Source organism: Patella vulgata, chromosome 5 (genome assembly GCF_932274485.2).
Source record: "Patella vulgata chromosome 5, xgPatVulg1.2, whole genome shotgun sequence".
NCBI lineage: Eukaryota > Metazoa > Mollusca > Gastropoda > Patellidae > Patella > Patella vulgata.
The window spans coordinates 27128263-27149012 of NC_065883.2; the positions used below are offsets into that span (position 1 = coordinate 27128263).

Here is a 20750-nt window from a genome sequence, read left to right on the forward strand (position 1 = left end):
AAAAAAATCATAGTGTCCTACCCTGATAATATATCGCCCACATATCGTTTGTGTTGGTATAGAATAGAAAAGTATCAAATTGGTCTCTTCCGACTTAAAATCCATGCCAAAATTGTTTGTCAAAGTAAAAATGCAATGTTATTTAATTTCAGGCGATCGGTCTAAAACAAAAAGTTACGTACACCCGTGTGAAACGTTTTAAACCAAAAACAGGTAAATTTGTTATTCTAAATCTCTACAATAATGTGCCATGTTTTATTTCGTTTTCCTACATAATTGCATAATATCTTGATGAAACTTGATACGTCGTCAGAGTATTAAAGGTTCTGCTGATAATGCTAATTGAATTGTTTAGCATGACTCAATGTTTTACGGAAAACTCGGAAGAAAAAAAATCGTCCTGTGCCAAAAACTCGGAAAAAATAATTCAGAGTTTTCGGATTTTTTTCCGAGTTATCTAAATTTTCGTTTTTTTGCATAGTGTAAAAACGAAAACTCGGAATTTTTGTTCTTTTTATTTAATCTTCTGTTTATATCTAAAGGGATTGGGTGGTCGATTGGTCTAACGCGTGCGCTTTAGATCACAAAGACTGTTATAGGGTTTCGATTCCAAGCTTGTATGTGACAAGGAATGTCCTTAGACATTCGTCCACCATATTCCATTTGATATAAAACACAAATTTATATGGAAAGCAATCACTGGCTTTATTTTACACTACGTTTCAACAAGTTCCTCTTGTCGTTCTCAAGTAAGTAATGACAGTGTAATGGCAAGAAATCAAATTATATACAACAAGGTAACAAAAAACAATAACTAATATGAAACCATCAAAGGGCTAAAAAAGTACAATAATAACATTACCAAATAAACATAGAGGATATTGATTAAACAATTAATTAAAAATTACTATGTGAATCCATCACAGGGCTGACAAACAGAGTCGTAACAACAATATGAACATCAAAGATATTGATTAAGGATTAATTAATTAAGATTTGAATCCATCCAAGGGGTAATAAACAGAGCAGTAATAACATTATAAAATGGACATGAAAGTTATTAATTAAGGATTAATTAAGATATCATAACTCCTTGGGAGAAAAAATCCCTCGTCTCTATTTAGTTCAGGTTTAAATCTCTTGATTTGGATGGCTTCTTGTAGTTTTCTGGATTTCTTATTATGAAGATGTTTGTTTAATACTTGGACTCCAGAGTAGTTGGCTTGGTGGCGTTTGTTCAGTTTCAGGTGTTCATAAACAGCGGAATTGTTGTCTGTGCTTCTCGATTGATGTTGTTTCAACCTCTTAACTAGTGGGCATTTAGTTTCACCGCTGTATTTCTTGGAACAAGAACACGTAATTTGATACACACAGCCCTTGGGTTGTTTACCTGTTGAGGATTCCGTCTTTCCATTAGCACCAAGGATATCTTTTATGGTTTTACCAGTTTTGAAGAAGACTTTGATACCGGCTTCCTTGAGGATCCTTCTTATCTTGTAAGATATATTTCCTTGGAATGGTACTGAAATGGCTATCGGGAGATCTTCTTTAGGGGGTCGGGCATTGTTTCTGTTGTTGATGGTTGATGTAATGATTTTCTCAACGAGCTCACTGGGGTACTGATTTAGATTAATAAAGACATTCTTAATATGGTTTAACTCCTCTTTTAGGTGGTCATCATTGCAAATGTTGAGGGCCCGGTGGGTGAGGGTGGCGATGATCCCCTTTTTTGTTTCGAGTGGGTGGTTGGAATGAAAATTTAGGTATTGGTCTGTCTGTGTGGGTTTCCTATAGACACTGGTTTTAATGTTTCCATCTTCTCTCTTCACCAGCACATCTAGAAAGGGTATAGCTGCGTTAACTTCCTTTTCCATCGTGAACTTAATTCTTGGGTGTTGCTTGTTCAAGTGTTCAAGTAAAGAATTTGGATCATCCGATGCTTTAAGCATTACAAAAGTGTCGTCGACTTTTCTGTACTAGCATACGGGTTGGATAGGTGATGTTTTAAGAGCATTAACTTCAAACGATGTCATGTAAATTTCTGTTAAAAGTGGAGACAGTGGTGAGCCTATTGGTAGACCATATACCTGTTCGTATACATCATCACCCCATGTGAAGTAGGTTGACTCTACACATTCCTTAACTAATGCTATTATACTATCAGTTGTAAGTTTGGTATCTAATTTGGTGGATGAATGATTGATTCTCTCTCTTAGAATGGTAAGCATCTCATCTCTTGGGACATTTGTGAAAAGATCAACTACATCATAGGAAACTAATTGGCCCGGGTTTGTAATATTTCTAATTTTGTCGCAAAATTCTTTTGAGTTGCTGATAAACGAGCTGGCTGATTTCCCTAACGGTGATAACAAATTGGTGAGAAACTGGGCTAAATTATAGAAAACGGAATCCCTTGAGCAGACGAGCAGACGGGCTTTCGTTGGCGTTTTGTGGATCTTCATCGTAGCTCTAGAGTAGGGAGGCTGTGAGTGAATTGGACGTAATTGGTACAACTGCTGAGAATAGATTTGGTTAAGCTGGTTTAATTCTTTGAGGTGTTCATGCAGTTTCTTTTCCAGTGTGGCTGTAGGATCCTTCCTCAGTTTCCTGTACGTCTTCGTGTCAGATAGCACCCTGGCAAATGTGTCTTTATATTCTGTGGTATCCATTAAGACCGTTGCCTTCCCTTTATCAGCCTGACAATGGTTTAGAAAAATGCTTAAAATTACGGAAATGAACAGAATTAAAGATATTCATAACAAAACACAATGTACATGTATATATGGACATAACTACTTCTCTGTTATTTAATAACGACGTTTCGTAACACTTACAGGTTACTTAACTTGAAAACATGATCTGTTGAAACGCCGTTACTAAATAACAGAGACTTAGTTTATCCATATCCTGTGTTGTGTTTTGTTACGGAAAGATGGCCGTACTTCTAGATGTCATTTAAAGATCATAATTGGATTATCAAAAAAGTATCTTTTATATAATATAATTTAGTTAAAGTAGTAATTGGTCAATGTCTGAATTGATTTCTCATAAATCTTTTAAGTATTTTAACTGTTTGGGTATATTACGTAATCATAGTTAATACACGTTCTTGCTATATCGATATCATCTTTTGTATTTAAACATCTGTTTCTGATGTGCAATTCAACAGTTCTTATCAAATATTATTTTATATTATTTTAATCCTTATCTTGTATCTATTCTACTCTAACTTTAGTCTGGTGACCGACTCGCCCTAGCCATATTTATCTCGTTATTGTGGCCGTTAGTCAGTTTTGTACACTCTTTTATTAAAAGTACAATTTATTTATTCCGAGTTATCGTCATTAGTGTTGGAATAAGCTACAACCCCCAGAGAACAACAGTACTTCGGCACTACTTATATAAAGATTATACGTAAATGTACAGTGATGTATTGTACTGTTATTTATATATATTGCAGAAAAAACAAGCAGAAGAAGAAATATTTTAAAGATGTTAATCTGTGGCACCAAGAACGAGGATTAATCTTTATTTATTTATTTATTTATTTATTTATTTATAAGATGCAGTCATTGTTAAAGTTCAGTTAAAGAGTAAACACCTACTAAAATATATTCATTGGGTTCAATTTAAACTATGTGGATAGACACAGAACAATTTTCATGTTCAACCATTACACTATACTAATTATACTTATTTAAGTCAACTATGCGGATAGAGACAGATCTATTTACATGTTACATGTTAGATCTGCTCATTTATTCAAATGGAGATTAAGTTTATCATTTTATTTGAGCGTTACTTCCAGGTTAATATCTTATTTCCGATAAATTATACTTTTTATAGACCCACATTGACATGTGGTCGTATATTGTTGTCGCCCCAGTCCGCCCGTCCGTCCGTACGTCTGTACGTCGGTCGGTCCAGCGTCCACAATTGCTTAAGGTCATATATTGATTTTCAACGATTCCGATAATTACTGCCAGCATGCTTTAGAGACAATAGTTATCATCTGATTGATTTTATATTTATACACCGTGTTTACGCCAGTATATAATCGTTTCAATTGACTTTAGATTGATACACAGAGTTTAAAGTCTTGCGACGAACAAGTATATTGATTTTCAATGATTTTTGATAACTTGAACAGTTAAATCCATGATATTAAATATTTTGTATACTAAACGTTTGTATGGACCAAACAAATTCTAATGATTTTATGATAATTACTAAATGAATTGTTACTTTTAATCAGGTTTTCTAATTTCAAACATTAAAATATACTGATTATGTTCAAGTCAAACTATGTGGATAGAGACAGATCTATTTACATGTTAAACTTGAACATATTCATATATTATTACAATAAATCTCTAGTTTGATAATATGAATAGAGATAGATCTACTCATTTATTGAAATAGAGATTAATGTCTTATTTCCGATAAATTATAGTTTATTTCTAATTTCAAACATTAAAATATACTGATTATGTTCAAGTCAAACTATGTGGATAGAGACAGATCTATCGACATGTTAAACTTGAACATATTCATATATTATTACAATAAATCTCTAGTTTGATAACATGAATAGAGATAGATCTATTCATTTATTGAAATAGAGATTAATATCTATTTCCGATAAATATAATTTTGTTCTAATTTCAAACATTACAATATACTGATTATGTTCAAGTCAAACTATGTGGATAGAGACAGATCTATTTACATGTTAAACTTGAACATATTCATATATTATTACAATAAATCTCTAGTTTGATAATATGAATAGAGATAGATCTATTCATTTATTGAAATAGAGATTAATATCTTATTTCCGATAAATTATAGTTTATTTCTAATTTTAAACATTACAATATACTGATTATGTTCAAGTCAAACTATGTGGATAGAGACAGATCTATCGACATGTTAAATTGAACATATTCATATATTATTACAATAAATCTCTAGTTTGATAATATGAATAGAGATAGATCTATTCATTTATTGAAATACAGATTAATATCTTATTTCCGATAAATTATAATTTTTCTAATTTCAAACATTACAATATTCTGATTCATTACAATATTCTGATTATGTTCAAGCCATAAATATAACTCTTGTTGACTGTACGGACGATTTAGCTGCCGTGGGCGTGTGTTTCGTTGCCTGGCAACCTATCTTTTTAAATTTCAAACATTACAATATACTGAATATGTTCAAGTCAAAACTATGTGGATAGAGACAATCTATTTACATGTTAAACTTGAACATATTCACATATATTATTACAAGAAATCTCCAGTTTGATAATATGAATAGAGATACGCGTGTAGATTTATTTATTTATTCAATTAGACATCAAGTTTGCCGTTTTATTCGCGCCTTAATTAGATTTTGAATTAAATGTCTAATTTCCGTTAGAATATACTTTTTTAGTAATTCCAAAACATTTTCCGAATAACATCTGTTAAATTAATGCTAACGTACCTTGTGGGCCATTTTTAGTTTGTTTAAATTTCTGCTGATTTCAGGTCGTCATCTCAGTCCTTCTGTAAACTTTGGATATTCTTGATTTGTATTCTCTAACATCGATGTCAAATAATTATTAAACTTACAAGATTTGTTATTAATCATCTAAATTACTATCTGTCTGAGTGTCTTACTCTCTTTATTGTGTTTAATCACAATGATAAAATAAAAAGTTGTATTGGTCTTTCATCATGTTGCACTTCGCTTAATTGTGTTTAATCAAAATAAAAATAAAATCTTTTGGGGGTCGTTTATCCTGTTTCCTCTTTAAAAATTAGGTTTGCATATAGTAGCTATTTTAATAATTTGTTCCAAATTTATATTATATTATATGTTTAATACTCTAAAGAAAATTTGTTTATGGATCGCTGCTATAAAATATAGTATCACTTTTATTTAAATTTTAAGAACAACTAAGTAATATTATTGATCGTAATTATATATCAAATAATGGAACAATGACTGCATCTTATAATTAACTATTTGTCTTAAATCTATTCCTCTTTTACACTTTAAATACATGTCTTTAATAATAGTATATAATATGTCATTGGTGAAATATGAAAACCCTAACTTCTTATTCAATTTAAACATTTTTTTTTTCTTGTCAAAATACACATTTAGTTTATTTATATTTATGTATACCATATTATTGATTTATCTATTATACACAAATTGCAATACATATTTTAAAATGCAATGTATACGTTCTTATTATTTGATTCTATACTCGAATGAATTATTGTCACGATTGTCAGTCGATCTGTATTTATTTATTTAGGAATGATTTTCATCACTACCTCAATATTAATTCAACATGAAGCACAAACTAGAACGAATCACGAGCATTAACCCGTAGCGTGCAAAGGTTTGTTGATGTCGGGGGCCAATCCCTTAATAGTATGTACCCGAGACTCAAACAGGGCTTTATAAGTACTCACTCAGAAATGAGAGACGGGGGATTTTATAATTATGTAAAAGTTTACAAAACTTAATTTCAATTTCAGTCTAAGATACATGAGCCATGTGCCATCACATAATTAATCAGTGCCGTTATACTTAGCCCAATTATATTTGACTCAAGGGGAGCGGCACTGACGCTTGTTCACTAACATTGAGGTCATGTGTTCGATCCCAGTCATTTCCAGGAGGGGATTCTGACAAGGAACAGCGTCTAGTCAATGAGACGGCGACCAAGACCACGACCAAGAACGCGGCGACCACATTCGATTGCTTAACACCTATTTAATGAAGTTGTTTATACTGATTGCGAACGCGAACGCCGCCGAATTGTTGTTCAACGTATTGTTCAGCAGCTGACTCGAGACTGCTTCGCGACCACTTTCTTCTATGCATTTCTGTGCGTATCGTTGCTGTCAGTACGAACGGAAAATCGCAGAGGTTGCAGTTCCAGGCAGTTATCAACAGTTTTGCAAAGCAGAAAGCTGGGAAGAAACTTATAATATAAGATATCTTATATGTTCATCCTCCTGTATTTGATGATTTTAAAGCATCAGACTGACATTTGCAGGCAACCGTGATGATTTCATGAAAGCTTTGCCAGAAAATATCGTATGTATTGAATAATAAGCCTCGTTTAGTATGTTTATCAGGTGAGGTTGTTTTAAGACAATCAAGATGCCAACCTTGTTTTTCGTCCGATTTTGGCGCCGAAATTGTCTATTAGTAGTTAGGGTGGGGATCGAAGCCCCCACAGAAAACCGACAAGTTCAGGCAGACGACCCAACGCCTGGTCCATAACTGAAACGAAACGGAGATTAACGTTCCAATTGTCTGCTCCATCCGGGCTAATGATGAAGGGTATAACTTTCTTGACAGTTGGAATTCGAAATAAGAAGAGGGTAAAACTTCCAAAGAAGCACACTGCATGGTGTATGCCTGTCATCATTAGCCTGGATAGAGTTTAAAAGTAGGACGTTAAATCCAATTTCATTTCATATCTCAATGTTCTTTACATCCATATTATTTCAATTCTCCGTATTTTAATTATGCAGAATAACAGGTATTATCCTGGCCATTAACGTAAATTCTAGTGTTAAAAATCTGCGGTAGAAAATCTTGAGTTGATAGTCTAAAGTAGAAAGTCGAAAGATAGTTAAAAGTTGGCAATTATAGGACGAAATTATGTCAATGTAAGTAGAATAAAAAGCTTTATTTTTCTTATAGATAGGATTTTCTCTTTTACTTTTAGATTTCTACTTTGTACTATATATCACATTTTGAAACTGATATCCCTTGATATTATGTCTAATGTCTATGAAGGCCATATTCAAACAACCGAGATAACAACCAAATTTAGGGACAAGTAATGCCTTTTTATACCTTGCTCCTGTCGCAACCCTTTACTTTTTCTGTGTTCCAAAGTAAAAAAAATGTGAATTTTTGAGGTGGAAACGGTCTTGTTAGAAAGTATAATGATCCTATAGAAAGGTAGATGTAGGCAACTGCAATGTCAGTAGAATTTTGATAGTTTGACTTCATTTGGAACAATCTAAAAAACTAGGGAGAATTTCCGAAGGGGTTGTGATATCAGAAACGTAATGCCGTGACATGATGGGGATAAAACGAACGCTGTGTTTGTATGTAGAATCAGGGCCAGTGAGGACCCTGAGGAAAGTCAACTGGTCGATGAGGAAATATACATGAACATGGTCTCTAACATCATTTTGGTGTATATCTGGGGTAACTGGGGGACATTTTGCAGAAACACAGAAACTGAGATTGAACACAACATCTTCATGATCAGATGTATACTATTTTGACAGGAAATAAATTTTAAGCAAGCAAACAAGTGGGAAAACAAAACCCGTGATCATGCGACGCCAAAATATCAAAAAGAAAATGATCGGATATCACACAGCCTACTTAGAGCGATCGATAATTCTGACGTCAGACTGTCCCAAAATTGACACGGTACACACGATAAGAGTAAATGTTCAAATTCGTCTCTGGTCGTTAAAACATCAGTCATTCGTGAGGGCATCTTAAACCATCGTATGACTTCCTGTGGAGTTTCTCAGAATCAGGTAGCAACTTCTTGAGCGCTAGCAAAATCTTTGGCATGCCAAAAGATTGCCGAAAGACCTTGCGATGGTTCGTTTTCGTGTTGAATTCGTGTGTCCATTTTGTCCGGCAGTGTCTGTCCGATTTTCACAAAATTCGAACCCAATCGAATATATATTGAAAACTCACTATAAACACGACTTTCGTAAACTCAGGGGCCAAAATCCAGGAAATTATGGTCCGATATGCACGAATATCGACTGGAATCGACATCTTTGGGTTATAAACATACATTTCAAGTTTCATCATAATCGGATAAAAATAATTGTGACCTCTGAAGTGTCCACAAGCTAAAAACGTGATTTTTCGTACAATCATGGGTCATAATCTATAATAGTATCGAAAAGAACTAAGATCTTTGGGCGATAACCCTATATTTCAAGTTTTGTCAAAAATTGTGACCTGTAGTGTCCACAAACAAATTGTGGACACATAAGAATGGCCAATAACACCGATGATCAGACGAAGATAACGCGATTTCACAAGATGCCCTCACGATGGCCTTATGAAGGGCAAAATGGACACACAAATTCAAAAAGAAAACGAACCTTCACGAATGGCCCGATGTTTTTACAATCACAGCGGAATTTGAACATTTACACTATCATGTGTCAATTTCGGGACAGTGTGACGTCTGCATTACCGCGTGCATAATCACTGGCAGGACAGCGCAACACTGGCGAGCTTACCATGGTTGTAGCGTTCTACGGGCCTGTGATACTCTGACGAGAACCTCAAACCGGTGGCTTATACCCACGTCACTAGGTACCTGCATTCAGAAAAGTTACCGGAAAAATTTAAGTTTACGAGCAAGTAACATTGTATTTTTTTTATTTTTTATTAATTTTTACCAACAACTGTTTTATAAAACATTACTCGGCACACTCGTTTACGCCTGCTTAGTGCATTTTGTCGTTTGTGAATTAGCCTTTACTAATTACTCCCACATTGTGTTTTAGGATAGGTTTTTATTTGTTCATTATATAATGGCATCCGAAACATTAGGGTACGACTCGTGTACTGATTATAAAATGTTAATTTTGTCCTAAATATTGGATCTTATAGTTTCACGGCAAGATTACAACATCAATATTGATTGAAATTAATCATTATTGAATTCTAATTCGTGTTTTTAATTTCGAATATTATGGAAAATATTGAGTTAAAGATTTAGCTCCTTTAATAAAGTGTTGTGGCTAAACAGGGGCAACATATAAAATATATAATATTTAAAGCCAGATAAACGCCCGCGCATAATAATGCCAAAAATTTGAAACGCATCGATCAAACCAGCTGCAGTAACCCATATGCCAGCCAAAGATGATAAAAAGTACGTACATTAGAAGGTTGAACGAAGTAGAAAATCAAAAGTAATTACAATATCCTATATATTTTAGTAACCAAACCTTGACCGAACGACGGGTTATTCACTTGGAGTAAGAGTGTGTCATGTAACAAGCGTTTAACAATAATTTATTGAGCATTTTCGTTTATTTGCGAATCAATTAAAGGGGGATAACTCTTAACAAGCACATGCTACGATAAATCTATCTCCTAGAAAAAAGAGTTGACGACCGTTCAATCTTGCATGCAGCGAATAACTACGGTACGGTTAGAACGAGAATGCAAGAAGCTTTAGACAAATTGTCGAAATGTTCTAATGACTGGGGATTTCGAATATCTGAAAGTAAAACAGAAGGCATGCTTTTCTGTAGGGACCATAGGGAAGTTTCGTCTATGAAACTGGAATTGAACAATATCGGAATTGAATTTAAAGATCAGGCAAAGCTTCTAGAGGTAACCTTTGATCGTAAAATGACTTTTATATCTCATATTAAAAATATTGTTAAACGAGGACAGAATGTTCTGAACGTAATGAGATGCCTGGAGAGCATATAAGACGACTTTGCTAATGATATATAAGTCCATGATAAGATCAATATGTGACTATGGTTGTGTTGCTTTTGCGAGTGCAAATAAAACAGCTCTTGCTAAACTAGATAGTTTACAATATCAGGCAATAAAGATAGCAACGAAAGTCTCATTTGGCACTAAAAGGGAAAGTCTATTGCAGGAAGTAGGTGAAATATCACTCGAATTGAGGCGAAATGAACTGGCATTGGCATACTGGGCCAAGTTACAGTATCTTCGGGAAAGCTGTCCAACATTTACGTGTACTAAAACATCAAGGAAAAAATTCAAAAGAAATGTCAAATCAGATCCTCAGCCGTTCGGTCATAGAGCAAATGATCTATTAAAGGACCTAAGATTAGATCACTATCAGATTACTGACAGGGTATTTTCGTATCATGCCCTATGGACTTTGTTAAATCCAAACTATGACATAAGCCTAGGTAACGTTGTCAAGAAAAAAGAAAATCCACAACACGCTCTTGAACGAAAAATGGTCATCGCATGTGGAAATATACACGGACGGGTCTCACGATCCAAACACTACCAAAACTGCATTAGGTGTAGTCATTGCCGAATTTAATATTAGTATATCAAAAAGGCTACCAGATGGATGTTCTATCTATACAGCAGAATTAAAGGTAATATCCATAGCTCTTGAGTGACTCGTGTCATCCACCGTTCAAAGAGCAGTCATTGTGTCAGATTCCCTTAGCTGCATAAAGTCAATAATACATGACAAAAAACACCTAGACCAGACATTGTTCATAATATTTGAGCAAGTGTTTATTCCCTCCGAAACAAAAATAAACCCGTAGAATTTACATGGATACCATCCCATGTTGGCATAGCAGGCAATGAGTCGCAGACTCAAATACTTAAAATATAGCGTTCAGGAATTTAATAGCATCGTCAAAACTAAAATTAAATCAGAATGGAAAATTGGGTTGGCCGGAGCAAATACTTTTAGATTCAATTTAAACAACGATCTGGTTGTAAAGACGGAGATCATTCACCCATTGCGCAAAATTTGTGGCTTAATCACAAGATTAAGAACTAAGGATTTAAATATCGACCATAAATTTAACCAAGTGAAGTGCGAATGTGGCCACAATTTGACCGTTAATCATGTCATCATTGCGTGCAATAAGTTGGAAGAGAAAAGACTCCCTGTACGAAGTTTAATGGAAGATGCCAAACTTCAATATACCCTCCAAAATGTACTCCCCCCCCCCCCCTCGGAATATGTCATATAAAATTTATGAAGCTATCCAAAATTCATAGCAGAATCAGTAATTAACTTTTAAGTTAGATGCGTTAAAAGAGCACTAGTCAAGAAAAGATAACTGGTTGTGTAGAGCAGGATGGCCCCTAAGCCACCTGGATGCTTTAATAATATCAGAATAATTTAACGTTAAGATAGGGAACTACATATCTAGTTACAAAGGAAGGAACTAGTGTTGTATGGCAGTTCAGTCTACTGCATGATTTAATAAAATAATATACTAGGGAAAAATAATGACAAAATAAAGGAACCGTCACCTACACAACCATTATTAACAATGACAGTGCACATCAGTCAGTTTAATTTAACCTGTGTTTAAAATTGATCTATTCCTATAAATGGTTCAATTTGTTTTATTGTTTATTTTTGCGTGTTGCTGCTGGCTCTTCTTTTCTTTTCAAGTAACTTTTGTCTGTGGAGAGCCGCCGTACGCAAGAAAAACTCTAATGGAATACCTATAACTTTTAAACTTTGAAGTCTTGAACTTTTAACTAATTTTAACCATATGGAACTTATTGGGTGGACTCTTTAAATATGCAAATAATCTACGGGTCCAGATATGTGGTTTTTACTGCGATCACTTCGCTTTTCCACATAAAGCCAGCGGATTCTGATGACGCTAAACATCAGTCAGCTGGACCTCCTGTTTTCACTTTATTATGACAAAGGGAGAAGATGACCCGCCCTCTCTTCTCACGACAGCGAATTTATAAGTGTGTTTTAAGAATTTTTTGATATCCGAGGACCTTGTTATTTTGTGTTTTTAACAATTTTCAAGTGTAAATAATTTAATTAAATCAACCTGTCCATAATATCATATTTATTGTATTGGAAGTTAAATATGTAATAAAAAACAACAACAACAATTTGTATTACTGTATTAGCTTGATAACGTTGAGAGAATACTCTTCAAAACGTCGCCCAAATAAATAAGAAGCTGTTTTTCCATAAGTATGTGTTATAGATTATTTTAACGAACCGTTAACATGGAGATCATTAACTTTAACGGAGAGAAAGATTGTTGCTGGAATCCCCGTTAACTTGCCGTTAAATTTAACGGAAGTGTTGGGCTCTGTTATCTATTTAACGATGGCATTAGTTTGCTGTTGCAAAAATTCATAGATTACCAGTGTAATTTTCTATGGAACATTCTAGAGGGTTGGTCGATGGGGGGCTATTTCATTTTCTATAGGATGAAACTCTATAGCATTCTACAGAATTTTGGGGGCCTGTAGGAAATAATGTTCCAAATATTCTGAAGTGCAAATCCTATAATTTAATTTTTCCTACAGATTTATGCTAAAATTTCTAAAAGAAAAAATAAAATATTCTAAAGTATTCTATAGTGTTTTCTGTAGTAAATTCTACAGTTATCTTTTTGTCTTTAATCATGTTTTGTGAACACTGCAGAGTTGTCCCACTGTCTTCATTTTCTATGAAGTTGTTATACTGTACATTCAATTTAAAAATTTAAAATTCAGTCAATGAACAAACAGTCTTCTCTTGGATTAACTGTAATCAATCCGTTAGCTAACGCATAATGAAATTGACTTTCCAGCAACTGAAATTTAACCGACCGTTAACAAACGACACGTTAGCAAGACTCTAATGGGTCGTAGCAATAAATTTAATGTCGGTATTTTCGACAAAACGGACAAATTTGGTTTAGAAGTAGTAAAATACCCGTCAGTCTATAGTAACATACCAGATACCACGCTATATAGTGTTTTCTATTCACAGGCATTACGATTTTTGACAATAGTACGATTTCTTCAACATACCTGTTTTGCATAAGGGCGATAATCCAGATAAAATAACGTTAAACGCTTAAAAACCATAAGTTCTAGCGACCAATCGGAATTAGTAAGTTATGTAATTGTATAATATATAATATATTAATATAATACCCCACACAAGAAATGCAAAACAGGTATGTTGAAGAAATCGTACTATGTAAGTGTATTTATAAAGGCATAACATTAAGGGGGGTAATTCAGACAGGGTTAGGTAACTACAAAAAATCTAAAATAAAGTTTAAATTGGATCATTATTATCCAGTATGTAGTCGGTTATATACTTACAAGAAATGTCAAACTTGGTATGTTGAAGTAATGGAAGTTTTGAAATTTCTTTTAAAATGCGTAATTGTGTAGCGCCTTTGGCAGTACATTTAAAGTAAAGAGATTTATTCGGGAGAGAAATAGTTCTTTATTGTTACATATTGTCAAAAATCGTAATGCCTGTGAATAGAAAACACTATATAGCGTGGTATCTGGTATGTTATTATAGATTGACGGGTATTTTACTACTTCAAAACCAAATTTGTCCGTTTTGTCGAAAATACCGACATTAAATTTATTGTTAATTATATTGATGTTAAGGTCAAGAACAGATGCATTTATAGTACCGGAATTTTCTTTATTTAATATTAGTTCAGGAGGATATATTTCACTTTTATATTTGTTGAAATTTCCGTTATCATTGATAGGTGTTATGTCATCAATGTATCGGAAGGTATAGTTTAGACTTTTAGCTACTTTGTAATCTGTTTTTCTTTTATGGTCTTGAAAGTTGAATTCGTATTTATATAAATGTGCATTTGCCATAAATGGGGCGGGGTCAGTTCCCATTGGCAAACCAATGGTTTGTTGCATTATCTGATCCCCAACCTCAAATATGGCATTATAAATGAGGAAATGTATGATATTTTGAAATTTTTCTTTATCAAAAACTACAGTGTCGGCATTGCGACGTTTTATAATCCATTTAGCATCTTCTGCATAAATGGGCATCAAGTTTCTGCCTTTCCCGAAAGCTCCATTAAAGGCTTTATCTACAAACCAATCTAAATTATCTTTAAGATCTGCATGTTGAAGCATAGTATACAAAGTAGAAAAATCGACCGTTTATATTGTGTTTGCATTAATTTTTTTATTGATTTTTTCTAACGTGTCTACTATAGGTTTATTTTTATCAATTATAAAAAAACCCTATTAATTCCAGTATAGCTACGAAGTGTTCTGCACCAAATGGCATGTTGGGTTTGGCATAATTTAAGCCCTTTGGTGATAGTCTTGGCTAATGGTTTCGTTTGGCAGATACTGGAGGATATTATATATCTGAATTTTACTGGGTTTTTATGGGTTTTAGGTATAGAATACATGTAAGGTAGTGCATCTATTTTCACATTGTCTTTAATATCATTACTCCTGTTAATGTATATTGATTATGTAAAATATCTAGTTTAGTTAAATCCGTAATGCATTTATAAGTGTCATTATGGGTATTGGGCCAAAGTCCAACTCCAGTAAGAATATTTCTAATATAGTATTTTTTACAGATAAAGGCAATATTATTGCTGGCCTTATCGACAGGTGTTAGACCAAATCTATCTTGAAGAGAAGCAAGACATTCAACTGCGGATGTATTATTTAGGGTGGCGGGTGTCTTGGGTTAAGTTTTATATATTTGATTCTTTTTGATAAGAGATCAAAAACAGTGTTTTTTCATTCTCCAAAAGATTCTAATGGTGCACGAAATTTATCAGACCAAGCTACTATGCATTTCCTGAGTTGAAATTTAAGATTATTATGTAACTTTTTGAAATTAGTTTTACTAGGTTGTTCTCGAAATTGTGGTCCAAAGCGAAAAAGTTTTTTAAGATTTTTATCTTCAACAATATCGAAGTTTCCTGTTAGTATATGGTCATGAAACTTGTCTTTAAAGGGAGAGTTGGCGCATTGCCATGTAGTATTATTGTAATTGTAAATAAATTCTTGTACGTTAAGGTTTTCAATAGTTTGATGGTAGTTAAATATTTTATTACGAATTGGAGGTAAAAATTTGTATACGACTGTGGGTGAAATTTTAGGAATAGTATCTGGTATAGATTTAATTACTGATCGGTCTCAATCTGATTAAAACACAGATCCAATTACGTTTCGTTTTTTATAGTTCAAAATTTCGTTTTTACTTGTCTTTACTACACTTGGATCTGGAAGACTTGTTATTTAACTCGTGTTCTGCTTGAAATGAGGGGTCAGCCAATCAAATGCTCTGTCGAATCGAGCGTTTGACCTTTTTTGCGCGGAACTGTGGGTAGACATTATCAGCGATAGAAATCAAAACAAAGCAAAAGTAGATTTAAAAAAGCATGGCGGTCACTAATTGGTTAATCGAATGACTGACGTTATCGGGTCAAATGTCGCTTGCTTGGTACCTGACGTCATAGAACGTGAACTCGCACTATAACTTGTTAGATCTACATGTAGTGTAGGCCATCGAAAGTATAAAAAACGAAACGAAATATAGATCTATATTTTAATTAGATTGGATCGGTCTCTAAAGATTCTATTCAATCCAATGTCTTGTATATGTTTATCTGTAAAAAGGATTTTACATAACACGTCAGCTTTTTTCTTTTGCACTTTATGAGACTGTATTGAATGCTTAGGTGAAAATTTACTATTTATTAAATCGGTTATAACATCGTAATATTGAGGAAGAAAGCGTTCATTAAGTTGATTAGAATAGATGATATCTTGTATAAGGACACCAAGTTTTTTAGCTGTAGATTATTTCAAAGTGTGTATAATTTGTCGGGCTAGGTTGAGTACACAAGCTGCACAGGACAATTTATCGGAAGTATGGCATTGACATACAGAATACAATTCATTCAAAATACTTCCTGGGTCTTTTTGAAATTTCGATTTTTTATAGAACGTTTTTTATTTTGAAATTTATGATCAAGTTTTTTGTAACAATTTCTTGTAATGAAAGTGTTTTCATCACGGTTACTATAATCGATGTTTTTAAATCTATCATTGAGACCATAAAGGAAAATGGTTTGTAATTTTGTTATCCAAGTTTCTTCTGCGTGAGTTCTTTTTTGTGTAACTGCAGGATAAATTTTGCCATTACATGTACTGAGGTGTCCTGAACCAGAAAGTTTTTCAATTATTTGAACTCTGTATCCAAAATCCTTACATGGATTTTGTTTGAAATGTTGATATAGTAGTTTGTGTGCATTCCCAAAATAACATCGAAAGTCAGCAGATGGCTGTCCCTCGAGACAGTCTACATTTCCTATTTGCTTCTTTGTATTCAGTTTTGTTTTTGTTTTTGTGACGGATGGAACATGTACCCTATATGTATTGAATACTGAAGCGTTTCTTGAATGAATTTAGAGGTCAGACTACTTTTTTTTATACATTTCACCGATGTGGTTACTTGTATAGTTGAATTTTATGCTTACATTCGTATTTCGTGTAGCATATAGCAGATCATGACTCATGCTGGCATTGCACAATGGGTTCTTTGGGTTGTATTCCTAATTGTTTTCAAATTTGAGTGAAGTCTGTGTCACTACAGACCCGGGACTGTACAGCGCAGTGGATCCATTCACTTTTTTTTAATTGTCTGTATGTTTGTGTTTTCCTGAGTATGATGTCCTGTCCGTGTATTTGTTTTTGTGTAAATTCTGTGTGGTGCAGTCCCCCTGCACTTACTATTAGTTTTGAGCAACCGGCTCAAGGTGGTTAACTGTCTGATTCTTATTAAAACTGGCTCTTAAAAGAAGTCTTAACAGTAGAAATAAATGAAATGAAATGGGGTTTAACGTCCTACTGTTCTGCTCCGAACTGGGCTAATGAAGACGGGCATGTGCTATGAGGGAAATTTTGCCGGACAGCGGCACTACGGCCTACTCTTATATCGAATTCCAACTGTCAAGGGATATTTTACGTGCACGCCAATGTGTACACGGGACCTCGGTTTTTCGTCCCATCCGAGCGACTAGACAGCTGTTCTTGTCGGACCCTCCTGTCTGCATCACTGACAAAGGGGAGCCACGCCTGAAAAATTTGGATGAACTTTCTCGGCCAATGCAGGGATCGAACACCCAACCTCCAGGCTAGCGAGCCAGCACCTTACCCACTTAGCCACCGTGACCCCCTTAACAGTAGAAATTCGAATAAAAGTGGTCGGATACATGTCAGTCTCCAAATAATAAAAAGTAATCGGTTAAAAGGCGCAAACCCCGATTCCATTCCAGAAAAAGAAAGGATATAGGACCCCATTACCGATTTCGATATAAACACGTCCACATCAATTCTTTAAATTACACAAATGAATAGACTTACAGTCAAATTCATTTTTATATTTTTCCTCAAAATGTTATCTATTTTAAATAAATGAAAATAAATTTGACCAACAAATATAATAGGTCCCATTATACAATTATTTCATATTGCCCATCTTTTAACGTTATCAAAATAACGAACGTGCGCAAGTGCAGTATAGTGATGTGACGTCACAATAGATATTCGGTGTGTCGCCTTGATAAGCTCAACAGCGCCATCAACTTGTGGATTTTTATTTTAATAAAAATAATAGATCTATCCCAACCTAGCAACGTGAGTATTTATTTTAATAATTTAGTATCTAATCATATGTAAAGCCGTAAGACCGCGGAAAGCTAATTAAATTAGGCCCGTTACTGTAAGATATTGACGCATATTATTAGTAGGCCTATTACTGAATAATGGTACATTCGACAATAATTCCTAACGTGTAAATATTTGCTTGTGTTTTTGTGTAGGTCATTTTAAAATAAATTGATCAGCATATTATTCTTTTTTTCAATTTTTAAAAAAAAATATATTAAAGAACCGTAAGTGAAACTAATGTTTGATCGTAAGGGCGAGCCTTTTAATAACCATGTCGTATTAGCTTGATAACCTTGAGAGAATACTCTTCGAAACGTCGCCCAAATAAATAAGTAGCTGTTTTTTCCATAAGTATGTGGTTTTGTGTATTGCATGTGTTTCATGTTGAATGTTGATATTTTCTTTCGCGTTTTGAATTGGCCTATTTCTAATAAATTCAGCAGCTACTTTTTTTATATGAAATATACAATCATAGTACATAAAGAAATAAGACACTCTTTTCGTAAACATTCAACAATGAAATATTTTACCCGCATGTTATTTTTATAAAATCGCCATTGGCTTATTATAAATTGATTTGTCAGTAGTGTTCAACCTTTCGAGTCCTAAATGTCACCTGCTCGAGTCCGAAACATCAAAGTCATAGTTCGAAATGTAGCGGAACCGAAATATCATGTAATCTATTCAACTGGGGTGATATGTCCATTGGTCATTTCGCCGTGTAAATTTCTAGTTGAAAACGTGTTATCACCCCATTGATTATTGTGTAGATGTGAAACATGTTATATTGTAATCTATATTGATATAACTTTAATTGAATTATGTAATCTATTTTTTAGATGGCGTCAGTTCTACATGATTTGGAGACTGGTTGTGGTGACCATACAGAAATAGTCACCGAAGAAACCCCCCAAGAAACCATTAGCAAAGGTGACCATATTACGTTCAGTTTCATTCATACTTTCTACAGTTATAATCTTTCTATTCATTCTTATTAAATACAAATGGTGTATTTTTCATTTCAGAGGACCTCCTGGACTGCAGAATTCGGGAACTCGAATTATCTATTAAAAATAAAGGTAGAAAAATTAGTGTAAAAATATATTTAAATATAAGTTCAAGAACAAATGTATTTCAGTTTTGTTTCGATAATATATAACACGAAGTAAGCTTCGCAGAATTCTTCTAAATTTGAATATCGGTCTATATATAAGAGAGAGAGAGGGAGAGAGAGAGAGATAGAGAGAGGGAGATAGAGAGACAGAGGGAGGGGGGGCGTAAAGTCCATTCTATACAACCTAAGTCATTTCGGGACTCCGTGTACACCATAGCGCCGCTCCCGGGCCAAATTCCCCCCATAGCACACTGCATGGCGTATACCCGTCTTCATTATCCCAGTCGGAGCACAACTGCACAGTAGGATGTTAAACCCTATTTCATTTCATTTCTTTCCAGAATTCGCTTGAGCGTGGGTGACCCGGAGTTAGCTACGGAAACCCACGAGGTTGGACAAGCTACCCCACTCCTTGCCACGTTCAGGTGTCGAATCGAAACCACATCACTTGACTAAATGACAGACCTTATGATCTAACGCGCACACATTAAGCCATTCGACCACCCACTATAACAGGTTGTTTTTATAGGTATATCTTTTCGCTACAACAATTAATTTTAGCTTTTAATTTATATATGTTAATAATTGTATGCACCGATTTAAGAATTAGCAGCAACGGAAGCGAAAGAAGAGGAAAAGGTTGAAGAAAATGAAGAGGTGAAAGAAGAGGAAGAAATGAAGGATGAGGAGAAAGAACAAAGGAAAGTAGAAGATGGAGATGTGGATGAAGAGTCATCCCAATTGGGTAATAAAACATAATATCATAATACATACAAATAATCTGTAGGCTACTCGAACCAACCAATCCGATATATCCTGACTGACACCACATCATGTCACAGGTTTTCGTGTGAGTCGTACCTTGATATTTCAACTATGCAGGGGAAATACTGACAATGGAGGTTCCGTAACTTGAAAAATTTGTTATGATGGGCCGTCCCGTTAATTATCAGAAAATTTAAACATTAATTATACAATTATATATATGCGATTACATTGCTGCTGTGTTTGTTATGTAATGTAAGTGCACATTTTTTGTAATCATCAATCAGACTTAATACGTTTTTGTCACGTGTTATATTTTTAAGAAATGGCGGATTTCTAGGAAGCCGTTGATTTTTTTTCTAGTAATTAATGACAAAATTGCTATTTTATACAGAAACTTCAGCAGAGGATGATATCAGATCTACAACTGAACATGATAGAGATACACCTGGTAAAATTATTATTAAACGATGTATAAGTCAAATTTATGTCACAAACATCGATACAAATGATTTGCTAACTTATAAAAATGTCTGCTGGAACCCACTCCAATATTTACACTAACAGATAAGATAGATCAAATAAAATAACATAATTTGTCTATACA

The 20750-nt window shown here is 34.0% G+C and overlaps 1 long non-coding RNA gene across 1 annotated transcript; it reads left to right on the forward strand.

The window, feature by feature from the left end:
• The first annotated feature begins 19147 nt into the window (after positions 1–19147).
• LOC126821888 (uncharacterized) lies at positions 19148–20112 on the forward strand. Its single transcript, XR_007680524.1, has 3 exons — positions 19148–19194; positions 19290–19343; positions 19983–20112. It is a non-coding gene; the product is annotated as an uncharacterized LOC126821888 (long non-coding RNA).
• Positions 20113–20750: the final 638 nt, after the last annotated feature.